This window comes from Falco naumanni, chromosome 11 (assembly GCF_017639655.2).
Source record: "Falco naumanni isolate bFalNau1 chromosome 11, bFalNau1.pat, whole genome shotgun sequence".
In the NCBI taxonomy this organism is placed as follows: Eukaryota; Metazoa; Chordata; class Aves; order Falconiformes; family Falconidae; genus Falco; species Falco naumanni.
The window spans coordinates 427,349-454,311 of record NC_054064.1 but is presented as its reverse complement, the minus strand read 5'-3'; positions in this window follow the sequence as shown (position 1 = coordinate 454,311).

The window sequence follows — 26,963 nt, the reverse complement described above, 5'->3', positions numbered from 1 at the left end:
GTATTCCTCTCCGGTAGCTGAGGTGGGTATTTTTGCTTGCCTGTTACGGGGTACCCTGAATTACAGGACACTGTGCCACAGGCACCGTATACAGGCAGCAGACCTTCACATCCATATTCTTATTAGAAGATACAAATTTTAAAACATTGAGTTATTCCCTAGTGTCAAAGTCTAAAATATAGAGTTCACTTTATCTATTGGACCTTTTTTTCCCCCTTCTCTCTTTTTTTTCTTTTGGGTTTTTTTTTTTCTTTTTTTAATAACCCTTATTGACCATTGCACTACTGACTAATATCTTCTGCATCAGAAGGAAAAATGCTGAGGATGTTTGTCAGCCATACTGTCATGAAAGTCAAAAGAAGATATGTAAGAGAAGAAAGATTATCACATTAGACATATAAGAAGAAAGATTAACCTATGAGAGCTGTAGAAGCAGAAAGATGAGCAAAAAGTAGGGAACCCAATGGCTCCAGGGGATTGGTAATGGGTTAGACTGCCTTTCTCCTCTAGATCACTGGCTCACATCCAGCCCACATCGGTAGTGACTGAGTGTCATTACCAACTGATGGATTTTTGGTGACCTCTGCAAAAATGAATTGATGGTTTCGGTCCAGCTGAATAAATGTCCCCATCATAACAGGTACACCACTGTCTCAGCAGAAGGGAGGGAGCAAACATGGACAAGAAAATGTACCTCTGTCCCCACAAACCAGTTTAATGCACAAGGAAGTCCACTTACTAGAAATGCCACAGAGATTTATTTAATACTTTCATAGCTACAGCGTTGTGCTTCTTTCTTGAAGTCTTAAGAGTTCACCATCCCTCAGTTTCCCCATGCATTTGTCCTGGATTCTCACAGACAAAACGCTGCCCACAATCAAGTCAGTGCAGTAAAACTGAAAGTCTCTTAAGGGACAATCTGAATTGGAAATAATATTATACACTGTTGCTAAAGTTATTCCCATATGAAAGCACAGTAAAATAAAACAGCTCTAAACGTGCCTCTTGAAGAGTTCTGTTTAAAGGTTGTGTAATATTAACTTGACTGAACTAAGAATTAAAAACATGTTTTCTCTGCAATTGCAAAAGACAAGCCAAGGGAACACTTTCTTCAGTCTGAGTTCTAAGACACATTTCATTGTCCCAAAGCATTGCACGTGCATACATAATCAACAGATTTTCAGAGGATGTGGTTGGGATGACTGGAAACAAGCTGAAATTCCCTGGTCCCTTCAGGCAGGGACCTTTCCCCCAAGCAAGCAGTAGCTGCTCCATGCTTATTCCTTCAGAGGAGCTCCCAAAAGATTCCCAGGAAGAAGGGGCATCTCTTGAAGAACACAAAGCATAAGCAGCCACTCAAACCATGGAGCTAAAAGGCACCTTTTCCGCCAAACATAACAACAGGTGATCTCACGCCTGGTACGGGTGGGGATGCAGGTTCAACGTGAACATCATATTTGTCTCTGTCTGAAGAGCATGACACACAGGGGAACTAGAGCTGTCTCCTCTACGTGGCACACTGACAACAACTAAACCACTGTGGTCTCGCGGGATCTAACACCTTTTTTAAGCATTTTTAAATAGGTGACCAGATTACAGTTTACTTTGGTGTCATGAGCATAGCACTGTATTTCAATCTGTCCAAATGCTCTAATATCTACAAGAAAATTATCTATTTTTTAAAAAAAAATGAAATATGATATCAAATTAAACAAATACTAAACAAAAGAGGTTGTTGTCCAGCTTGCTAAAGTTACAGGAAGTAACTAGAGCAAACTCAGTGACAAAGGACAGCTGATATGGCAAGCAGAACGTCAAATAAAGTACTTTTTCAGAAGCACACCTACATTTACCTTGCTGTAGCACTATTTTACATGACTCCTTAAGAAAAACTTAAAGGTGATAATTAATAGATGTTACAATAGAAAAAGTGACACTGATTGTTATTTTTGTTGGTAGCTTGTATTTTTCCTTCACGATGGATAAGCTATTTGAAGTTGACTTACTCTACAAAATAATTATGCAGAGTCTGAGGGGGAAAGAAGGTCCTTTTTACTGTGACAACACAAGATTTCCAAATGCTGGGTCCATTCTTTCCTGGGTGGCTTTCAGTCAGGCAGACTAGAATGGGACCATGCCATTAAAACCAAAAGCACTGTTGCTCAGGAACTACATTTCAGTCAAAGAAAAATGACAGAAATTCTTCCCCAACCCCCTCCCCCCCCCAAAAAAAAAAAAAAGTGTGTTTTTTAATAGAACTACTCAACGTTTTTATTTAGGTGTAGGTGTGTCTGCCCTGAGCACCCAACAGCAAGAACTTAGAACTTCAACATATCGTTCCGTCACTAACACTTACTCTTCCATAAATAAGAATACAAACGAGGATTTGAGAATAACTATTTCTGACCTATTAAAAAGAAAATACCCCATCACTACTTATGAGAGAAAAAGGCTTGGCACCTAGTTTTCTTTGTTATTTATTCAAATATTAATAGGACTTCCTGCAGCCTCACTAACCCTGTTTCTTTAATTTACTCTGGTTTTACCCAAGATGACTAAGCCTCTGCATTTTCCTATCTCATGACTTCTTCAGAGGCAGAAGTTTTTTCTTAAAGGGAATGGAAAAAAACATGTAAACTGGCTGAGGAAATTGAAACTGCTGTGAAAGAATTAATGTTTTTTGACATTTTAACATTCAGATCTGGGAGTTTTTTTAATATAACAATTTGAATATTTTAATATAAATTTGAATAGCATTCTTCTGCTTTACCACAGTTAGCAAATAGCATATTACTGGCTGCAGTATTTACATGTAATATTATTAAAGCCTTGGCAGATGACTAACTGCCTACCATTTTACATCACAAACAGGGCTGCATAGCAATTTGCCTTCTCTAAAATAGTTCTACATAGGAGCACTTTTGAGTTGCTTCAGCAATACTATTAGTTACACTATTGCCTGATATTTTCAAGAAAGATGGAGAGGATGGAGTGAAAAGAGCCTGCCCACTGATCTGAATAAACGGAACACACAGGTGACAGGCGTGATAAAGGAGTAGGACTGTATCACAACATGTGTGCTCAAGTATGATCACTGCAAAATCTCCATGAAACACCTTGACTTGACTATTTCTTCAAAAGCAAGTATTTAATTCTAACCTTTTATCAACGTCTTTTCTTTTAAATCTGTACTTGCTTCTTCACATTTCTCTTTTTCCCAAGATGAGAAGCAGCTTTAAGTGTCAGAAACTTCTCAGACATTAATGTCTGCTTCTTTAAAGGAAGAAGAAATATATCCCTATTTTAACAAGTCTAGACAAACATTCTCATATGATGGAAATGTGGTCCTAAGAACATTTTTCCATTAATACCAGAGACCCAAACAGAAGATACCAACACAGAAAAACCTTAGACCGTCCATATACTTCCGTGCTGGCTCTTTATTTATATGCAGCAAAGAGAAAATCACTAGCATATGTCCTTGCTCTTGCAAATTAAAGCTCAACTTTGTCACCCTTACTAAACCAAAGAGCAATTATTCCTGCAAATAAGTACAATGGTACTATTCATTCAGGTAAATACTGTTCCATGTAAGGGTGGCATAATCAGGAGCTGCAAGAAAGCAACACATTTTAAATTGCCTGGTTGATCTCCGTTTTCAAAGAGAAAATGAAGATCAGTCACTAAACCTGAGGGATAGAGTCATTATTTGAAATCTGAATACATATATAGAGATTGTTGCAACTGCATATTTTAAAATCACTTCCTACCAGCAAAAAGAATATATTTGAACCTGAGTATATATTTGTACCTTCTGTTTTATTTCCTTATTTGAAGCATAAGCACCTGATAAACGTGTAACTGATATACTTTTAGACACTGCAAAATAAGCAATTACTCCTGAGGGCTATAAGCAGCTAAGTAGCCTAGCTCAATTGTCTTGTCATACCTTATACCCTCCTCAACTCCTTTGCTCTGGTATCCACAAAGCTTTATTAAAGTAGAGTTCAGTCATTTGCTCACTGCAATTCCAAGAAACTGAGCCAAATGAACCATGTTCAGCCATCTGGAACCTCTTCCTCCAGTTTGCTCCCTTTGGGCTGCAGGATCAGTCTATTACCCCTGCATGACATGATCCAGAAACTTGCTACCACTACAAGACCTCAATTACAATTCCCAGCCCGGGTATTGCTGTCAGGGATTCTGCAATGCAACAGACACTGCATTTGTACCTCACGTTACTGCAAAGCTATTAAAACCTTTGCACTTGGAATTCACAGACCACATTACACGGGCTACGGACCAGAGGAGAAGTCTGCACTGCCTCAGCTGGGCTTAAAGATGGCCAAGAGCACAGGGAGGATCAGTGGCTCTACAATCAGATGAAGGCAAACAGGCAGCCCTACCCTCTGCCCTACAGCCAGTTACTGCAACGATGGCACATATTACTCGGCTGAGGAGGGCATCAAGGGCAGAGATCAATACAAACTCTCCCAGCAGCACTGGGAAAAGGACAGATTAGTTAGAAAAAAGAATGAAAAATGAAATAAACCAAAACCTCATGCTGGTTAACCTGTCCCCCGCTTTTCCCCAAAGCACACAAGGGATTTTTAGTGCTGCCAAGTCAATATCTCTTAACCACCTCTGACACTTGATTCAGAGGAAGATGCATGGCCCTCATGGCTCTTCTCCTACTTGTCAGCCAGCACACTCTCAAGTACACTCAACAACAGAAGGATGTTCCCAGACTGAGAAACTGATCTCCTGGGAAGAGGACGCTGGCTGCACTGCTCCTTCCTCTGCCTAAAAGAGTCACTTTTGCACAGACACACGGGTCAGGGAACAAAAGGAGGTTAAGGTGCTGTGGCAGGTAGCACAACCACAGCACAGATGAAAAATAGGAGTTAACCTAAATATTGAACACACTTACTCTTCTGCTACAATGCAAATACTTATTGAAATCATCGCAAGCAAACACAAAGGGTATTAAGCTGGCAAAATTCTCAGGTGTAGCTAAGGGAGAGGTCCTTTCAAACATGTCCACAAACATGTCAGGGTAGCTTTTCTTTTTTTTTTTTTTTTTCCCTGTCAATATCAGCATCCCTAAAACATCCAAGGTTAATGGCATATAAAACCATACTGAACTCAGAACTCAGTAAATCTTGCTATCAGGCACCAGTAGGAAATTATATGAACTCAGCAACCAACTGTAGGATAGTTGGGGGCCAAGCTGATAGCCTGACAAAAAAAACCACTTATCTCAGAAGACATCTTGTCAGGACAGTTTCCTTCTGTTTGGCAATGTAGCTTGTATGTTAACAAAGTGCATGCCATTAAACTTTTATTGTAAAAACAAGGATTTTTCCTTCCATTGAAGCTAGTCACATCATTTGTGTTCAAGGAGATGCCTGATTATACCCATCACTTCAAAACTATCACTACACAGCAACTCTGGCCTCACCAAGCACTGCAAAACATTCCCTGACAAAACACATAAAACAAGCACTGTGGTCACAGCAGGTTTGACACAAAATGCAAACACCAAAGCTCCAAGATCCATACCTGTTCTGGTTCCTGGGGGCTCCCCCTCTTCTCAGCAAAGCAAGGCTGCTGCGCCAAGGAAGTAACTTGCCCAAAAGCTTCTCCCCTTCGCAACACTTACTCTGGAAAGCTCCTCCCCTTCTGTACTAAACAGAAACAGTTGCATATTTTTCCACAATGTCCTTTCATAGAATTTATAATCCTACAGAATACAATTATATTCTTCACCTACCATTTCAAGCATCACCTTAGGTATTTTTATAGGTACCAGAGCTTTCCCACATTGATAAAGAACTTAATATGAACATTATGAAGAACAAGGCAACACGCTATTTCTTGAGCCATTCAACATATTTGTTTAATACACTTATGTTCCAGGTCTACAACAGGCCGCAGGAAATTTTTAAAAAAGACCCCATCAAAAATTACATTTCATATACATGTACAAGAGCTTACTTTATATAAAATAATTCTAACAAAGCACTCATGCAGGCATCCACTGGCCCTTCTTTTTTCTTTTTTTTTTCCTACTACGTAAAATGGTATGCCAACTTCAAATCCTTACCGTTTCTTTTTGCAAGGAAAAACCAAGCATGAATTAAAGGCTATTTTGTATTCCATTTTTACAGAATCATAAGGTTGTGGGTTTGGGTTTTTTTCTGTAGAGGCTAGGATACCACTACAGCAAGCCTGTAAACAATTCAGATGAAAGATATGAAAAATATCAGTTAATTCTCATTTAACGTCACATAGTGTGCTTGCTTTCTAAAGCAGATTACAAATCTAGTTCCCCCTCCATTTAATGTCAGTTCTAAGTGTATTACTGCCAGTCACAAGATATTTAATGGAGAGACATGATGACAGAAGGATCTCAATTTAAAAAATAAAATTAAGTTCATGATAAGAGAAGAAAAAGATTGGAAACAATCGAAGTGTATCATGTAGGTTCCAAACCCTGACAACAAATCCAAAGAATCTGAATACTATAGAGCTTAAAAATATAATTGTATTATTTTTGAGCAAATCCCATGATTGTTTTTTGAAGAAATACAAAGGGCCATCTCAATACTGTGCTCCATTTCTCATTCAGCACAGGATGAGGAACAGACACAGAAAGAGTCCCTGTATATTAACAAATTTTAGCGGTACTACATACATACTAATACAGATTTTCGATTTTATGATAAGCATTATATATATATAAAATAAAAGCTTGATCAGCAAAGAAAGAGAGGTTTAGAAGGAAATGCTTGTGGCTCTGCCCTACTCCAAAGGAGGCTGGCTGTCAATGTTTCCAGAGTATTAGCAAAGATAGGTAGATTTCTCTGCAGATAAAAGCTTGCCCTTGTTTTGGGAACACTAGGGCAGCAGGAGTGCATACGACTGAAGTCTGTGGGACAGACCAGCTGACAAAGCTAAGAGCTGATTTCCCCAAGAAATCCTAAAACAGGACGTGATGCCCCTCAGAACAGGTGAGACAGCTTGCAATTTAACCAAGTCATCACTTCACTATCAAAGTCTCACAGTAATTAGGGATTTCAGAAGAGAAATGGCACGATCCTCTGGGAAAGAAGTTTCATTACCACAACATGAAAGAATAGTTGCTTCAGAGATTTCTCTTCACCAGAGACACAAGCCTTTGCTACTCTCCTTGAAGCCTGCAACACAAGGATCACAGCAATATCAGCATCATATTCAGTCTTGGCATGAACCGCTACCACGTCTCGCCCAAAATACCCCCGTGATGGGGCTATCCTGCAACAGGGAGGAAAAGCAGGAATTGTGGTTACACTGCCTTAGTCTGTCCTTCCAAACCCACACCGCTTTATTCCCTCTCCCTGATGCAGGGAGACACAAGTCTCAGGCATGAAGTGAAGCAAGATATTCAGCATCCCCTTACTTCAGCTGTCCTGTAAAGAAGCTGTTCTCTCACAGTGCTGTGAGGAAGACTTTACATAGTGATGTAAATAAATATCAGTAACGACACGTCCTACTTCTCTCAGCTACATTTTGGAAGAGTCTGTACAATACCTATATGAAGTCAGGAAAATATGGTCCTTGACGTCCCCGTTTGGCAAGTGATGTGCTGAGGCACAGAATGACATCTGGCTTATTGAAGTTGTCTGTGGTAAAAACTAGTATCAAACAGATCTCCAGATTCTCAGAGCACTGCTTTCATTGCAAGGACTGTTAGTTCTTCCTGCAGATGAAACTTCCATTCTACCTTCACCTATGAAATAAACAAGAAAATGGGACTCTACAAGCCCCCTAAAGTCTTTCATACTACATCGTGATCATTTCATTCTACTCGGACCTAAGCCTAGAAGAATCAAGAAACTTGTGTAATATCAATTACCAGTTCAATAAAGGACATGCACAAGGAAGAGCTTGGGAGCAAAATGTTACCATCCTAAATCAAGGAAAGCAAAATACCTACTAAAGGCTGCAGAGGAGCTTTATTTAATTAAGGTATACAGGATTTGATCTACAGTGATCATTAAATGGCAAAAATTCAGCCATACTGACTGGACGTTGGCTTTCTTTCAGCACAGCCTGTGGCAGTTGTTCAGGGCCTCAGCGATGGAAGGAGGTCATAGCTTACTGTAACCTGTTACCAGCAATCACCCACCAAACCACCATCCCCAAGGCCAGGTCCCAAAGCTGGCCAGTCAATACCCTGCGGCAGCAAGAGAAAGCTGGTAGCAGCAGAACAGCTCCCACTCATTCCACCTTGTCTCTAAAACCTGTTAACTCAGCCACAAATAAGAACAAATGAATATCTGAAATGCATTTTACAATACACCCCAAAACACACCAAGGATATGCTGCTTGCAGAGCACTATGCCCATGGCAGAACATTTGGCCTAGGAGTCCAAAGAAAACCTGAGCAACAAAATATTTGAAGTCAATCTAATGTTACCATGATACAGCACTAATTTTCAGGAAAAAAATTATAGCCATTATAATAAAAAAATTTGTACCAGAAACTACTAAAAGGCATTTACAACTTTCACAGATAGAAAAAGAAAAGGGAGAGTGCTGCATCCAGCTGCCCCAGATGGAGATTGCTGGCTAGCAACACTCATCTGCATTTCTCCTGAATACAGAGGATGAGTGTCACGCTGGACACACCTCATCTTCGTACAAAAGTGCTATACTAAAATATCAGAGTGCAGTTTTTGAAGAGCACTACAGTTTTGTATAAAAACCTGTTTGCATGAAGAACAGCTCTTTGTTACATGCACTGACTGCTATGCACATGATCTTGTTTCCATGCTATTTATTCAAATTGCAAATGTCCAATGCTTCCATGCAACACTTAAGATGTACATCTGGGGGTTGTTTGGGTTTTGGGGCTTTTTAATTTATTTGGGGGGTTGGGGGGTTTTGTTGGGGCATTTCCCCCCATCCCCACCCCCAGATTTAGTCCTCTACTCCCATTCTATATTGGAGAAGTAAGAAGGTTTATTGAACAGGGGTCTTACAGTCAGAAACTCCAGGGCCAACCACTAGTACCTTATGTGATGCTGCAGAAGTCTCCAAAGTCCCTGCACCTCAGCTGCCCTTCTGTAGTATTCCCTGCCTCCACAAAGCACTGTGAAAATAAACACATGAATGACTGATAGGTGCTCACATATTTGGGATTGAAGGCCATATGAGGCAGAAAGAAAATTAATATATTCAGAGAGAGGATTACATGTTTCTCAGTTTTTTCAGCAACTAGGATAATGCATAAGTAACGCACAGAGTCATGATTGCTAAAAAAAAAAGCAACATGCAAAATACAAAGAAAAAAACGATCTTGCTGGCATATACCTCTAGTCTTCATAAAAGTAATGTTTTGATTTGTTGTTGTTGGGGTTTTTTTAGTTCATCCAACAAAAGTCCCTTTCAGAATTAGGGAGATACAAGTGCCAGGTAAATAGATAGGCCACAGAAACTACCATTCCTGCTGCATGTGTATGTTAATCAGCTGCCCTGACTGCTAACTGGTGGCACAAGAGAACAGTTCCACGGGAGGCTGACAATGGCAGCACTGACAAATCCATGCAGTATCCACAGCTCTTTAATCATTGAAAAATCCACTCCACTCCTTTTTGATTTCTCCTCTGCACAATGCCACCATTTCTGGGTTACAGTCCTTTTGGCGAGTGCCACCAAATCCATAAACTAACTTCAGAGAGTAGTGAATTGCTGTTGCTGTTTCTAGGTTAACATTGACAGGAACTAACAGAGTCTTCAAAAACATCATAAACTTTGTTTTAGAGCTGACACACAATTGCTACGTGGTGCATTTGCAGGAACACAGAGCTGTTTGAGCAGATCCAGCACTGGACAGATAAATGGGGTTTGTCATCATCCAAACCCTACCTTTAACAGGAAGGGGGTGGGGAGAAGAGGAGGAAGGGAGAGAGGGAAGAGATGAAAGGGCAAAAAAAAGAACTACTAGAAACACCTTAGACTACAGTATTTCTTGTACAGATCTGACCTGTCTTAAGTACAGCGATGTAACCTTGGAGACCAAAAAAAAAAAAACAACCCCCCCCAAAAAAGCAGTAAATAACTTACAATACTTTATAAGTGAACAACACAACAGCACTACTCTGCACTGTCATCTGGGATACTCGGCTTCATTCATCATTATGGCCTCCCGCCTCTCCCCCAAGTCAACTGGGACTCGAACTGCAGTGGAGAACAGCTCATTTATCCATGGGGAAAGCAGCATGCTTCACATTGCTGAGGAGTTTCCTGTGATTCTCAATGCCAAAGTATATTATTGTTTTCTTGTGACTCTCAGAAAATAAGAGGGCATTTTTAAGCCCCTTTAACGTGTTTGTATTAGAAACACAGTGGAAGAGCAATCCAGGCTGCTAACAGACCTCTACCAGCACTAGCACGTGCATTCTGTCTGCAGGCTTAACTCCACAACAAATTCTGGAGCCTGCTAGAATGGAATTACACACACGGTGAGTGCATTTAATCCATCATAGATTACCAATGGAAAGGTGAAAAGTAGTTTGTGAGGCCTTTGAAGGGAAAAGCATCAAGGTCTCTTCCTCCAAAAACACCATGCAGGCAAGGTCAAGAAACAGCAAATGGGAAAGTCCTTGCCAGAAGCAGAGGAAAGGAAAAAATGTGCAGCCTTCAAGCAGTAGTATTGACTTTATTCAATATGGCAAGAAAAGAAGAAATAAACATAGATCCTCAAAAAGAAGAAAACCTCAGAACAACACAAATAAGTTGTATTTCAGATGATTTCACTGTGATCATAAAAGTGATATGTAGCAGCAATAGCTGCTAAAAAGGTTGTTCTCCAAAGCAATCTGGCTTGGTCAAAATGCAGAACATTTCTCTAGCACGTCCTACTCACAAAAATAATTACCAAAATAACTGAAGACAAACCATCATTGTAAAGTCTTTTCTTTTTTTTTCCCATGGAAGTTATTAATCAAAACCTCCAGCAAATGGCAGCCAGCCAGCAAAGGATTCTGCAGAGCCTGCTCTGCCTCTGCTTAACAGAGGCCGCAGCACACAGCTCGCAGAGTGCAGCAGGGGCTGATGCAGTTGATTTAGACTTGTGTTATCAACCGCCGCTCCCTGATCTGGGTAAGAGAATATTTGGGTTTACACAATCAGGTATTTGCTCAGTCACCGGAGTCTGGTGTATAGAGCCTCCATGGGACACCCAAAATCATGAGCACGACTTCTGTGTCTCTATTGGCATTGGGCATGCACAAAGCACAGCTCTTTAACAATACCATCCCTTACGCCAAACCATTTCTATCGCAATCAATACCGCGGTCTCCGCCTGCGCTCCCCGCGGCAGACGGCCCGGCCCGCGGCGGCGGTGCTGCCACCTCTCGGTCACTCCCAGCAGCGCGGCGGGAAACGACACCCCCGGCACGGCCCAGCCGCAGGGGTGAAACCTGCCCGTGAACTGCCAGCACAACAGGGGCCACTTCTGACGGGCCGCTTTTGGTCGTCACTGACTATGCACGTTATATAATAAACAAGTGACAAAAAGCTTTGGCTTCTACCGTTTCTCAAATGAGTTCCATTTATGCAACTTAAAGATTTTGAGGAATGTTGAATAAAAGTTATAAAGACTTGAGCTTTAAGACCAAAGACAAGCAATTAGCAGAAAAACGCCTTTGACTATACAAAATCCAACCATTACCTTCCTGTAAAAAAGAACGGGAATGATCACAGAGGGGTGAGAGGGAAAGAAAAGGAAGGCTAATCAATTGCTAAAAGAAGGTCTGTACCATACGGTACAATTGGAAGAGGTTCCAAAGATACATACTTACTAGTAATTTATATATATTTTACACTAAGTTTTTATATCTATTTTGTACTGTGTTCACCACTTCTAATCTGTGCTCTTCTGTAAGTCTGTTTAAAAGGGCAACCAGGTGACACTCAAATCCAAGCTAAAGTTTCTGTTGCAGTGTGCTGTGAGTTTGAACTTACAGGAAAGGCTTTTGCACATTTTGCACAGTCAGAAGCCTCTTCAGCCAAGTAATCCACACCAGAGCCTGCTCCATGATTCATGGAATGACTTTTTTTTTCAAGTGTGGATTTGCAGGCAACTGAACGGTCTGAAAAGGCAAGAATTTGGTTTCTTTTCAGAAAGGGTATGATGGATTAAATGGCAGCTTCCCTGTAACATCCTATCAATGGATCCATACTCAAAAGTTTCTATCTACCCATACTTCATTCAGTCTCAGGCCTTCTTCCAAGCTCCAGTGAAACAGTGACACATAGCTATCTTCTACAAGGCTATTTGGACCACACTGACACTTACTTCAAAATCACCCAGAATTGTCCACATAAGTAATACTCAGCTTTACGAGTGACTTAGATCGGTGAGACAGCGTATCTTAGGCCATCATCTCTTGAGCTAGCCCACTCCTCCTTTCTTGCTCCTTCCTAGTCCTCCCCTCTACCTTTTCTAAGTCAAAAATTTTGTTTAATACCAACTTTTACATGTTATTTTTTCTGCCTCCATTTTAAGTCAATTATTCAGGTCAACGCTGGAGAATCTGGAGCCTCTGCTCAAATCTTTATGAATTTTGATGCAAAGCAAATAAATTAAGAGGCATATGGTTACACAGCTTTTTAAACAAGTCAGAGGTTTTAAGAAACACAAACCATGTCAGGTAGGCATAAGACCCTAAATGTCATGTCCATGTTGAAAGATAAACCCTCCTCTATCGCGTTTAAATATTCTCAGGCTCTAAATAATCCGCTGAGGTACAGGCCTCCAAAAATCAACTTTAACTTCACAAATTTCTGATCATCTTTGTAACAACAGATCTTGGCACTAACAAATATTGACGCATAAGAAACACTGAGGATTAGTCCATTTGTCCTCAAGCAGTAATTCCAAGTGGTTCAGATTAGTAACTAGAACCCTACATTTGTACATATCACTAAAACTGCCTCCATCTCACCTGGTTAGCAATGTAATGACTAAAAAAACTGGCATAGCCAGGCCAGTGCAAATCCAAAAGAACTGCTGGCAAATCATGGGCAGCTAAACACCGTTTCTCTTGCCCATTTTCTGTGCAACTCTATCTATCCCTGTAATATGGGCAAGGAATGGTTTGAGTAGGATAAAGAACATACATGGTGAAGTGAAACAGCAAATGAATAGCTACAGAAAACAACCAGGACATGAAACCAAGTGGCTCGTCACCATGCTGTTCATTGCCTCACCTCTGATCACTGTGCTGATCATCAGATCACCTCTAACAGGATAAGCTTCTGCAAAATCATGAGAAAGCAGAAAAAACAGCATTATAGACTACACTTAAAAATATGTATGTAAGTCTTAAAGGAAAAAAAAAAAAAGAAATTCCTGCCACAAGAAATACTATCGTACTGATTCACAGTCTGGGGGAAGGAGCGGAGCCTTTTCCTTCGACTTCAGTGAACTCACAACATAGCCATATACTACTGCCGCTGACAGCCCGAGCCACACGACACATGGGAAGAGCATCCCGCTGTGCCAGGAAGAGTTCACTTTCTCCACGGGATACTCACAACTGAAAAAGGTGTACATGGTATTTCCAGCAGGCGACGCCTCCTCCGTGTTAGTGTGGTGATGAGTTGCCAGGCTGGTGACCGAAACGCCATGCCCTCCAGCCCTGCCTGCCTTCCGAGGGTTACACTGGCCATCAGCATGGAAATGATCCTGAAGCACTGGGACCTCAACACATTCCCAAGGCAAAGGTGCTGCTACTAAGGACATGGCCCCTGGCTTACAATCACAGAAATTAATAGCATTTAATATGGGGATTAATAATAGGGATCAGCTTCATTCAAAGAGTAAGATTATACCGTTTCTGCCAATGATCTCAGCCACAGAGCATCACAAACCATCCGCAGGGCCAAAGGATAATCCATTTACCTTGCTTTCACACTGTCTGAAAGGGAAAAGGCGGGGGACAGTCATTATATAGTCAAATGCATTTGACATTTAGTACAGCCCAATACAGACCAAGTAGATTTCCCAGAAAGCTTTTCTACTTCTCTTCATTTCAAACCACTTGAGGTACAATTTGAGGATGGTCCTAAAAACATTCCTTTGTTTTCAGTTTAAGTTATTTTAATAAACTTTTTAGTTATCTCATGCTCCAAGGGAGATAAAACTCTGCTAAAAGCCCATCATAACAGTCTTTTTACAGGCACTGTATGAGACACAATTTCTATATGCTGCTCCCTGATTTTATATCAATATTTTTGTTTATGAGCTAGCATTAAAAAAATAAAATGTATTTCATTTCTGTGGCTTCAAAACCAAACATCTGCCATAAAAAAACCCCACACAAAACCAAAACAACAAAACACTTCACTGCCTTAAAAGTATTAAAAAAATAAAAAAAATAAAAAATGAAGAAACCTGCATTTGTATCAGACAATCAAGCACATAAAAGAGCCAAATGAGAATAACCAAGCTACAAGGCATTTTATGAGTTACGTCAAATAATTTGTTCCCTGCTGCAATCAAAATACATCAGCTTTTCTGTAGTTTTCTTTTTATTATTTGTCATATTTTTCTTCTCAATACTTGTTTAAAAACGGTCACTAACTTAACTTACAACATTTAAAAAAAAAACCTAATTAAAAAAATAAACAAGGAGAAACAGTCAACTATGTTAATCCTAGATTGTGAAGTTTAAATTAATTGGCTTTGTATTTATTATGCACACAGATGAAGACAGAAAGACTATCTTTACCATTTTAATATACCTTCCCCTCCATTCCCCACACTATGTAGCTATTATATGAAGTGTATTTTGCTGATTTGGGATCCCCCCCTCCCCACAACAAAGGCTTCTTTTTTTTTTTTTCCAGAAAAGATTGAAAGCAAGTTGCATAAATGTTACCATTCACAGTCACATCAGCATTGCTCCCCCTCAAACTCTTCAACTGATTTGATTCATCATTATAACTTAAAATATTAATGAATTTCATTTCTAATCATATAAAGTTTACAGTAAGCACAGCAGAGGCAATCTGATCATTCTTATTTACTTTATTGCTTTAAACCTTAAGCATTTCAAATAGAGAGGAGAAAATATGGCAAAAACTGCCTTCTTGTCCGCAGTATTTACATGCTTTACATAGTTTAAAAATATGTGGCTTATTAATGACTGATTTTTCAACCTCTCCAATAAGCTTTTTATTAACATGACAGTCCTTTACTTGCAAGTGTCAAGCAATTTCATACTGAGCATGTATCCTTTATGATGTTTAATATAAAAGATAGTACAGTATTTATATCCCTCACAATAAGAGAATGGATTGTTTTAAGGTTATACAGCCCAGTTGTGATAAAGAAAGAAGGAACCTTACAAAATGATAAATATTTTCATTAAAAAACTTTAAAACTAAAAGTTCAAAGATATGTTCTCCTCTCTTATATCTTGTCAAAACATGACTTAGGACCCAAAACTAATCTACTTTCAATTTTATTCCATATTTCAGTGCTGTCATGGTACTCAGCAAAGAGTATTGGAATACGATCATTTTTTATTTTGTTGATGTTACCGACAGCTTTATTTCACAAAGCAATCTTATACTATGTCTACCACTGGCAGGTCACAAAGGTCAAATAGTCTATCCTTACAGGTAGAGAGCTTATTAAATGGCACGTCTATTAAACCCAATGGACAACATAAAGAAACATTTCAGCAAAATACTTCTAACACAGTTCGGCGAAGACACAGTCAAAAGGGTATTAAATAATTCGAACCAAGACCAATAAGAATTTTTTTTATAAGCATCTTCAAAATTATGCTTCATACAAAGCATTTTGAACAGACAGCAGGAGAAAGACCTGCGGAAAGATGAACTTTGTGCAAATATTTACTTAGCATTATGCATTTACAGCTGCATACTCATAGCACATTTAGTGCTACGTGGCTTACCAAAAATAAGTTTCTGCTTCCCAGGACTGTTGTTTAATTAAATGTTCCATTTAAAATTATCATGACATTTATGATACCTTTTTCAGCAGTATTTGCACATGTGTTTTACATACTAACTTGGATCACCATACTATAATTCTTCAGAAGCAATATATTTTAGCTATTTATTTTTGAATTACATAATTAATCACATAACGGGTTTGGGAAAAATCCAATTACATAGATCAGAAATAGACACTCAGATAAAATCTTCATATAGTATCTTATAAAGTATGCATAATTCTTTCTAACTAAGAGGATGTATGCTTTGCAAGACCAGAATATTTATAGGCACATAATTGTGATTTTATCTCTCTTTCTGGCATCCTTTCATTATTTCACCATTTGCCAGTTACCTATCATCTGTTAGATCTTGCTGTTTCAATATTTGTATTTGCATGACTGCATTTACAAAAGAATAACAAAATAAAGACATCTTTGGATTGGGAAACCTATACATTCAAATGCTCATCTTTGCACTTAACCCTTGCAGCTCAAAGAAAGCATTTCAGTTGCATTTCTAAATCATATATACTTATTTCTGCACAGCTAAAACTCTGAATACCAGCATGCAGAGTCTGTGGACTCTCATATACAGTTTATTAGATATGGTACTTGGTCTACTGTTATCAGAAGATTCACCTAGTTGGATAATTAATAAGATACAGAAACATAAAACATGAGTTGTTAAAGTTTACAATTACCTTCCCTCACAGCTCCATTCTAAATGCACTGTCCTTGCTTTAACACATAGTAAATCATCTACCTAAATGTATTTGCACCCAATCATTTTTTAAAGTCACAATCTTTGTAGTGTCAACTTGTCAAGGGTCAAAGGGAAGAACAGGCAAGATTCCCAAATCAATCTGCTTGTAGAAACTGTCTCATTTCATTTCAAATTACCTGCTGTGGCTGAAGCAGGCTATGGACAAACTGCCTTCCTCCATAAACCATGACAGCACAGGTCGAACTTATGTGATCATTCATAAGGGGCAAGTCATGCTGGGTCTGTCATTAACTACTTTTAAACTGCTGTGCAGGGTTAAGTGATCTTGCAGGGCAGCAGCAGATATAAATACTATTTGGACAGTTTAATGTCAGGCGACAACTCCTCTGGGATTAAAACTGTGTAACCCAATAGTAGTGTTATCGATATAAGGATTAAGGTACTTTAGGACTGTTTCTTGGACACACAACTTTTCACGTTTTGCATGTAATTAAGATAGCAGATGCATAACATAACACCCCTTAAGAGGCCCTCTAATACATTGGCAGCAACACTCACCATCTTCTGTGGAGGCACTCCCAGTTGGTTTAGTTTAGTCCTCGTGTAGCTGCCCAGTCCAGGAGAGGATACTACTAATCTAAGAATGGAAATATATTGCAGCAACTAAAAATATGTCAGGCTGTGTGATCCACAGACAAGGGGAACAGTTCAGAAGACACTCTCTTCAAAGTCAGCTCGGGCAGGTACCACAAAAGTCTGTACTGAGCAAGGTACTTCAGCAGATGCCCACATTCAAACTCAGGACCGTGGATCTGCTGATTGAAGCAGTTACATAGCTAGCTGATAGGGATACGAAAAGATCACTGCGTGGCTTAATAAACTACTGAATTACCGCATAACAGCTTACTTTGTGCTTCATGTATTTCTCCTCTGATCACCATTATACGCTTATGTGAGTGAGAAAGGTACTGCTTAATAATGAAAAACAGCCACTGCTCACTAGTACATTATGTATGCAAAACCAGACACGAAACAACGTGCTAACACAAGGGAGCTGATTTATCAGTGTCTCATAAAGCACAGCTGCCAGTGGCACTAAGAAAGAAGCAAACCTTTATCTAACAAAATCCCAAACTTCAGAGCCACCATAACTTAACGCGGGAAGGATCAAGAATACATATGCATTTGAAAAAGAAAGTATCAATACAACTTGTTCAGAACTGAACATCACTGTCTGCAGCACACACAACGACACCAGATTTTGATGGCCAGCTTTCTAGTAGGACAGGCGAGGTGCAGTGGTGCTGTTACAGATGGCCAGTCTGTTGGCATAACTCTTCCTTTGTACTTAACTGTGCTTGCTGATCACTTAGTACTCTTACAGAGCACCAGACTTCCCACCAGCATTTTGAAAAGGACAGCAACATATACCCACATCCAACACCCTCTTTCCCAGGTGTCACTGGCTCTGGGGCCGCAGCTCCTTCCCTCCAGCTCCAGGCTTTCCACCAGAACGTAAGTCTCCTGAACAACAGCCAGGATATCAACACAGGAGGATGGGATTAAACAGCAAATCACATTTTTTTTATTTCTCTGCGTACACCCTTCCACACACATATACCACATATTCAGAAGCTGTTCCACGTGCCCACAGGTGTGGAAGGCCCAGATCTCCTGGGCCCAGTTTAAATCCACAATGAATCACACGGGCAGGAGACCTCATCCATAAGGATACAGAGCTTCCATTCCCATTCCTAGCACTCCAAGCCCATCCACCCAGTCGCTGTAGGTAGGCTCCAGTCTAGAATTCAAGACCTGCCTGTGTGCCACTGTCCCACACCTGAGGACCAGCCCCAAGCAACCTACTGCTCTGGACCAGCCAGCAGGTCCACATCTTGTGACAAACACAACAAACCAGTCTCACGTCCTTCAAACCAGTCTCACGTCCTTCTTTCCCTCCTAGAGGGAATCACATACAATTCTCAGTTCAGCAAATTCAAATTAAAAACCCACTCACCATGTGGTACCTCTGCGCTGAGCTCTCTCCCAGATCAGACTCAGTCTGCCTGTTACATACCAGCTTATGAACGTATTGCTTCGCACTCTCAGCATTTGTTTCTGCCTCCCAGGCTCCCCGCCTCGCTTTCTCATTTGTAACAGACTCTCACAAAGCTCACTCGTGTTGTCTTGGCTTCCTCCTCATGCCTTTGCCCACAGGGAATCCCCGTTTCCAGCCCAGATGCCCCGACAAGAGCCGGCAGCTCCCAAACACCAGCTGCAGCCACAACGGGGACCGGCGGGGCGGACTCTTTGCCCAGGGCAGTTGCTGCTCTGACCCTTCCGCACGCAGCAACACCTCAGCTTAGCACAGTTCATAGCTTTTTAAATTCAGGCAAAATTTTGTAACAATGTCGAAAAGCCCAGTCAATGACTTCCAAAATGTATCTTCGAGAGCATGTTAGTTCAAAGAAACTAAACATAAGAATGTCAAAATGGGCAAGACTGCCTCCACTAATCTCACACCTGAAAACAAATGCTTCCTGCTGAAATTTTTCAAGCAGCCAAGTAGTATTTCAGACCAGTGGCTTTAACAGTTATTAACAACTGAAATGCATGACAACATATGTTAACAATGTCACTCAAAATAGTGGAGCTCTGGCTGTAGCATCTTATTTTATCCCTTTTTGGAGAAGATAACATCTTTTTTGTGTGTTTATAAATCCACTAGCCCATAATGAATACTGATATGAAGTGAAATAATAACCTAAACTTGCTCATGAGGGTAATTTGCATAATTCAGGAAATAAATCTAATTTTATACTGGACGGAAAAAATGCACATTGTTAAATTACAAATTATTACAGAAAAAGGAAAGGACATGAGAAAAAAACCCAAGACACTGATCTCCATGTATGTGAACCACTGACATTCACTGCATAGGCAGCACAGATAACATGTTTCCAGCTATTTTGCCTACTTCATACATGATCTTCCAAAACAAGTGGAAAAACACTGTTAAGGATGATTCTTGAATACAGATCTGAACAACAGTTTAATGTTAAAAAAGAAAATGACAACAACATTTATATGCATAAAGAATGTGGTTTAGGACTACAGCTTGGGTTCACTCAAAGTGTTTCAGGTCACTTCTATTTTCTGTTCTAGAACCTTTGGACAAGCTCCCAGATATGCATATACTGTACCTCTTCTCTTGTGATCCTCATAACAAACAGCCACCATTCTTTTGGCTGTAAAAGTGAGGTAGTGCTTGCTTCAAATTATTTCAGCCAATAGTTTGTTAAGGGAATCCGCTGGTCAGAGGCTGCAAAGGATCTGCTACCTTCCATTTCCAGTTTAGCTTTCTAGAACACTAGTAGAAATAAAATACATAAAATACCCAATGTAGGAACGTTAAGTACTACAACCAGAAAAGGGAAGATAGCTCCAACAAAATCTTTATACTTACTGTTTAAAAAGCCTATATCACAAAAACAACTACATAAAACCAAACCATCTTGATTTTTTTTCACTTTTTGTCCTTTAGAGAGCATCACATAAGAAAATTCCTTTACCTTCCAGTTCCATCCTGGATGGTTGCAGTAATTAATTCTGCAGTGTAAGCGTATTGATATCTATAAAAGAAGCATGCAGGATCCTCTGAGTATTTCCTAGGAATTTTGCATATACACTGTTGAACAAAGGAATTCAAACTAAATCAGTAGTCAAACAAACAAACACGATAAATTAGACAAACAGGTCATTCAATCACTACCTTTTCCACCTGTCCAAGATGAAACATTTAGGAACAAAATGTCATAGTAAATACAAGATTTGACTTGAAGTCTCTTAAATGCACCCTTTCAGTGCAATTATTTACACATTTCAAATTAACAGTACAACAGTCTCTAAGACTGAGTGATACTTGCAAAATCACATTGTAACCAACAGGAGTTTGACTCAAAGGTTATTTCAGGAATTTTGATGCATGGGAATACACATTAGATACTATACATCTTTTCAGGATGCATTCTTTTCTAAATGGCATTACATTCATTTTAAATTGTTACTTTCATGCTAACACTACAGAAATTAGTAGAAATTATAAGCCAGTTTATACAGTAACAAAATCTTTTCCAACCTGCAGCATACAGCTTACAAGTATTACACAGCTACACCATCCCTGTAAAAATGTTTAGAAGGCCAAAAGAGCAGACAGATGGTCCAAAACATCTGGTCAAAAAGGGCAGGGTAATAAAATCCACAAATGAAAGACGAAGTAGAGAAAGTTTGCTTGTTTAAAGATCATACTTCTCAGAGAAAGAAAAGAAAAATCATCTTTGGACCATTTGTGAATTACATCTGTAGCTACTTGAAACAAGCTCAAATACCATCATGAAAGACAGAAAATTAACAGAAAGACAAATCCTGGGTTACCTCCTACCTATCTGCAACAGATGATTTGTTGGAAAAGTAGGGAGCAGCTTCTTCACATCTCCCTTTCAACAGTTCCCTAGCCTCTGCAGCAAAGGGAGGATAAGGACAATGTGGGCTTATCAGGATTCTTCCCTAAGCAGGATGGAAATCACTCTGCTAAGTAAGCTTCCCCTTTTTCTTAATTTTTCTTGTCCTTTTCACATAGTGGTAATCAATAAAATAATTTATCAGGTTCATCACATTCCTTCAGCTGCTGTGGTTCATTTCACAACATCCTCATGATATTCATGATATCCTCATGAAAAAAGAGATTTTCTTCTCCCTTACCTAAGGCAGAAAAACTTGCCATCTAGAGCTGTTCAGTTTCTCCCCCGTCACCTGAACAGAAATTTTGTATATTCTTGACAAGTAATTATTGATAACAAAATCCTAAACATGATCTGCAAAATTCTTTTCAGTTGAAGAGCAAGAAAAGCAGAGTTGAAATGATAACTAGGTAACCATTGTACAAGATAAATAATTGAACGGAATTATTTTAATACTAAAACACCTGAGTCACCACCAACTCAGTTCAAAAGCATTACCTGAAAGTTATCATTTCTGCAATAAAATACTCCCCTTGAACTGTAAACCATGGAGTGAAAGAGTAACATCCAATATCATTGTGATACAGATGAGAAGCAACCCTGTTATCGTTGGGATACAATGATTAGCTTAACCTACAGATACCTTACAGCACTGCCTGCTTGGTGGAAACAACCGAAGCAACCAGATCAAAACAGAACCACCAAAATACCCCTCTAAGAATCCTTGCGCCGAGAGCAGCGCGCTCTAAGCGAGTCAGACGCGTGCAGGGTGCAACAGGACTTTGGGACAGGACTCTGACTCTGCTGACAAACAGTCAGGGGAATTTTGGGCCCCCCCCACCAGTGCCATCAGGATGTAACTCCTGAGGGCTCATTCCTCACCACGACTTTTCTTTGAGGAATGACTACAGGATACAAGAAGTTTCAAGCCGACCCATATGCAGATGTGCCCAGCTGTGTACCTTGTTAGCAGCCCATGGGAACAAGTGCAGCTGCCTCGATAATGCAGCGTTGGGTTACAATGGGCACCTGAGTCGAAAGCGGATAGCACAAGCTCGACTGAGAAATCAGGTCGCTTGGCGGCAAAGGGCAATACGAGGAAACGCCTGACGCCGATTTTGGTAATAAGAATTATTCCCTTAAAAGAATACTGAAAGGCAACTTCATGCTGCCACTCAATTCGTGCTGGTACGTCTTGGACTATACCTCACATACCGAATTAAATATATGTATACATATGAAAAACCACCGACAACAAAAAAGCGTCTACCCGTGCGGGCTCCCCCGTTTGAGGGCAAGGGAAGGACGCCTGTGGCTGCCCGGTAAACCTGCGCTGCGGTGCTCGGCGAACCGCGGGGGCTGAGCCGGCGACTCCCCGGGCAGGGAGTGCCGCGGCACCGCGCTCCTCAGGGCCCCCGAAGGCAGCGGGGAGCGGTGGCGCAGGGCCGCGGGCCCCTCCAGCCCGCTGCACGGCCCCGCGGCCGGGCGGGCGGCAGGGAGGGGGGTCCGGGGCAGCACCCTCCCCCCCCCGCAACCAGCCCCGCGGGGGCCCAGCGCCCTGTGAGCCGGGGCGGGGCGCCCTCCCCTCCCGCCGGGGGCACAGGGCCCGTTCTCCCGCGGCGGCACCGGTCCCCCCGGCCCCCAGCCCCGGGGCCCGCCCCCCGCTGCACAGCCTGCACGAAGCGGCAACACCGCCGTGCCACGGCCGGACGGCATGCGATCGCCACGGCCCCGAACGGCCCTTCCCGCCCCCGCGCCCCGCTCCGAGCCATCGGGTCAGGCCCGCTCAGCCCCACGCGTAGGCCCGGCTGCTTCTGCTTTGATGGGCTGGGCAAAACGGTGAATTGCAGGTACACATCACACATTGATTTTTAATAAAACAGACCCTGAACTTCCCAAAAGGAGGAGGACACACCAAAAAATTCATTTCGAGGTAAATAAAAAAAGAAAACAAACCACCGCTTCCATTCAGCACCCACATGCAGTAGGTCTGTTCTGACATTGCAGAGATCAGCCATTCTAAGGAATCAGATGTTAAAAATATTAGGCTATGCAAATTACTGTGTCAAAGCTACATGCTTCAACAGAAAATTTCAAACACTGAGGCAATTAAGGGCAAGAAGTTAGCCAGAATACATTTCTTGAAGCAGTGTGATGTGAGGGATGCTGACCTCTTGGCCCATATGCGTTTCAAGCCACCCAGAAGCCAGCTAATTTGGGGGTTTGCCTATAAAAAATTTTGGATTTCCACTAATTGGGACATCAGGCTGCTTTCATGACACATCAAACAAATATTTACTGGAGTCATTCAATGATGTCTCTGAATCACTCCAGATAAGATATTTTTCCCAGCCAACAATTTATCTCCCAGACTCTGCCGATTTTTGCTTTTAGCTTATACAACCACGCAGCTGACTTTGCTTTAAACCCAGTGCTCCTCTAAAAAAAGTCCTCTCCCACAGCAAAGAAGTTAGATATAAAAACCCCATGATGCAAAAGGAAACATCAGCACCAGCACCCTGCAAGCGTTTTCTTCACATGGAACATGTATTGTTTTTAGAAAAAAAAAAAACAGTTACACGCACAGAAGTCTTAATTTAATCAAGAATTTACATACAGAGCTTTAGTCAGCTGAAGCCAACAAAAGAAGGGGCAGCTTCTCTTCAAAGACACTCACAACCTCGTACTTAAGCCCCATAACACAGGAAAAGAAGTCATTGTCCTTCCCTGGGTGTTAAAGGTCATAATAATAGTTGGACCAGCAGCGAAAGCAAAGACAAGGACTATTAGCAGACAATGATCCAGGGTAAGAAAAAGGTAAGGGGAGGGAAGCAAAAAGCAAGAAGGTAAAAAGCTATGCAGAGAAAGACTGAGGAAACTCAAACTCTACACTTGAAAACCTACAAATGTTACCAGAAATGTATGCAATCTGAAGGGAAAAAAAGTAAAGTTTAAGGCAAATACCAAAACAAATTTTCAGGGATTCTTCTAGATGTCAAAGGTGTGAAAGAAAACCAAACATGATGCTTTTATTGATATTAATAATTAATGCTAACATCCAATTACTGTTACTTTTTTTTCTTCTAAGTACCATACACTTTACTAAATATTTAGACTTTAATTTGCCCCTTGCAAATCTCAGTCTTATCTGCAAAGGGATCAAAACCTTCCAAGTCACAGCAAGAAAAATTTCAAATTAAATTTTTTGATTGCACAAAGTATTTTAAGAGCTAAATATCCTCCCCTCTGTTCCAATTTGAGACCATGTTGCTTCTAAGTTACATTGAACTCAGTCCATGCTAATTTAGGCTATAACTACTCACTTCCAAGACTTTTTTTTTTCCCCTTCCTTTTCAGAACAATGCCAAAAGGAACTATTACTTAAAAATAAAAATCTTTGTGATGACTGAAAGGTCTGAAACACTGGATATGCAAATTAACACTAAATATAATTTGTATATTCAGAAGCACTTAGTGAAATATTAGTTATTCCTTTATTACATTTTCCTGCACTGAAGAAATTGTCAAAAATAGTTTTGGTGCAAATGACCTGCAGTTAGCAACCCTGAGAACTGTAAACTCATCCTCCAATGCACCCTTTTAATTCCTATTCCACTGTTTAACTGAAACAGCCATAAAAAGATCAGATGCTTCTGAAAGAGCCTCCACTTAAAAACATGGAAACATATCCCATGTTTTAACTACATCTGGTTTTATTAGAATCAATAAAACATAAAAAATCTTAAATTATGTGCAAACTAGCACTGCATTTTCATTATAAAGAGAACATTTTTAAGGCTGGAAGGAAATGGGAGACACTAGCACAAGCAGAACTTTACCAATTAGTATGCAGCATACATGAATATACATTTATCCTCAATTGCAGCTACTACCTTATGTTGTCACTTGAAGCTTTGTATATTCAGCATATATTCACTGCATCAGCATTCTGTGCCCAACAATTTCATAACAATTTTGTTCATACAACTGTAGATGCTTTGTAAATCTTCGCATTCCAAGGAAGGGAAAGAAAGACTAGAAGGATGAAGCAGCTAAGCAAGTGTCACTAAATATGTTTCCAAAGGAAAAAAAACAAGCATTGTGCCTTCGCACTCTGCACTCAGTCAAATCTAATGTTGTGTGCATGTGTCAGCTGCAGAGGAATGGGAAGGGAGGCAAGGTCTTGAGTGACTTTTCTGCAGTTACTTTGCATCCTTAATGACATTTATTACACAAAACATTCACCATACTTGCTTTCACTTTTTAGCTTCTGTTTAGGATTCAATATACTATACTTACATCTTCATGGCTGCTGATGCTCCACCACATAGCTATTTGCCACATCCACATATGGTTGACTCCTTTGGGCATTCCTGTAAAGCCAGTCGGGAATTTCTTTTTTAAGCAAATCCTTTTAATGTAGCTAAATCTTCCATGAGTAGCTTTGAAAGTCCGCCTTATAATGCACTGACACAACTGAGCATAGTAATAGTTGATGGACAGGCAGCTTGAAGGAAGTAAAAAAAAAGAAAAACATATAAACAATACTTTACCAGTTGTGGAGAGTAATAATAGTTTTCCCCTTGGTGCCCTCAGCCAGCAAATGCCTCTGGACTGTCATTGCTCATCCTTATTATTGCTGACAGTGTTGCTCACGTTACTAAATAACAATTTCACATTTATTATGCACACAACTAAAACACCTATTGCAAGATAGCATAAGAAGCAGAATTTGAAGCACCTATGTTTATTTCCCAGGAAAATCCATCTTACATCCATTCTCTACAGTTTTAAGCCGTTTACTTTTAAATGCTCAGGACTAAATGAGTCTATGTTTTATTTTTAACACTCCCACACAATATTTCCAGTAGTTGCATTCTTGGTGATGATAATCAAGTGCTTCATTTCAGATGCCTTTGTGTCAGACACTTTTTCCATTTCCTTTAAAAAAGTAAGCAGCATGATGGTATTTGACAACCATTCGCTGAAGCTGCTTCTTGAATTAAAAACAACAAAACTCATTTAAAGCTAAATACCATCTGTCCTTCACAAGGGTACTCTTTGAGACAAGGAAACAATAGAAATAGGAAGAGGCTTTTCCAAACAACAGCCCATCTCTTCTAGAGATGCAGGAGTACTCTGGCAGGAGGGAGGAAAAGCATGAAGCAGAGACCTTGTCTCACGCTCCTTCTACTCTGACAAATGAAGCTGGGCAGCTCTGTGTTAGAAAACTAGCTGGAGAATCACCAGGTGGCACCAGGGGAGAAGAGTGCCCTTGTTTTCTTTCCCCTGTAAATGCTCTACTATAGATTTATCTTACGCAGCCACTAAAAACAAGCAGCCAAAAGAACAGCAGAATAATTGCATGTACTTTCTCCCTGTTTCTGCAAAAGTTCATCCCGTTTGAAAGCTAGAATGCCTTTCAGATGTTCAAGGCCTCTCTGCATTTGCAGGAAAACTCAACGCCATGTACTGGCACAACCCAGGGGCCAGGAGAGGCTCTTCTGCAATAGGACCACTGCTGCCTGGGGGGCATGGGAACGTCACCAGGACACAGGACCTGCAACACAACTTGAAAGCAGTAACACATCTCAGAGGTAGCACACTGAAAGAAGAAATGGCCATAGCTTTAGCTCATGTTAAGTGTACCTGACTGTAGTTAATTCCATTATATTCTTAGTGGTAATAAAGCTACTGAAG